The 688-nt window shown below is 45.8% G+C and overlaps 1 long non-coding RNA gene across 1 annotated transcript; it reads right to left on the minus strand.

Annotated features, from left to right (window-relative positions):
- Positions 1 to 210: 210 nt before the first annotated feature.
- LOC119782835 lies at positions 211 to 478 on the minus strand. Its single transcript, XR_005280714.1, has 2 exons — positions 424 to 478; positions 211 to 356 (listed from the first exon to the last, which is right to left on the minus strand). It is a non-coding gene; the product is annotated as an uncharacterized LOC119782835 (long non-coding RNA).
- Positions 479 to 688: the final 210 nt, after the last annotated feature.

Raw genomic sequence — 688 nt, forward strand, 5'->3', positions numbered from 1 at the left:
CCACAATTTGTCTTATCAAAACTAGAAACTCCAGTGTAGTTTATTGGGATTTCATTTCACCATAAAGTAATGCATTGAGAAAAGGGATAGATTTTACATGTAAAAATCTGAAACCTCCTTAAATGTGATGTCTCTAATGAAAATGCTTTTATCAGTGTCATGTTCGGATTAAGGTGTCTAACCCACATGCAGAACACTCGGAGGCAGAAGAAAAGTTCAAAGATTTATTTACAATAAATGTACAAAGTTTGATCAGATCCAGGAGGGGACTTGACTGGTCACGAGGGGGTTCAATAAATGTACACAGTTTGATCAGATCCAAGAGGGGGCTTGACTGGTCACGAGTGGGTTCACTGCTGAGGAGGACGGAGAGATTAGTGGAGGTCTGGGTGTTTTGCAGGTTGAGAGTGTTCAGGTCAGTACCTGTTCAGGAGTGGAGCAGAGCTGCAGAGGGGGGGAACCTTGAGGGTCCAGAGGTTGTCTGCAGGCTGAGGGCAGAGGCGGAGGCAGAGCTTACAGACTGCAGGCAGATCACAGATTGAGTTTCCTTCCAGTAATCTTCTGAGAGCGGGCAGGCAGATACTTGACAGAGACAGCTCTCCAGAGTTCTACTGAGAACAAGCAGACAGATCACCGGCAGAGAAACTCTCCAGAGTTTCAGGTATTCAGGCAGGATCAACCTGGGAAA

Source organism: Cyprinodon tularosa, unplaced genomic scaffold (assembly GCF_016077235.1).
Source record: "Cyprinodon tularosa strain WSP-4 unplaced genomic scaffold, ASM1607723v1 ctg105, whole genome shotgun sequence".
Taxonomy (NCBI): Eukaryota; Metazoa; Chordata; class Actinopteri; order Cyprinodontiformes; family Cyprinodontidae; genus Cyprinodon; species Cyprinodon tularosa.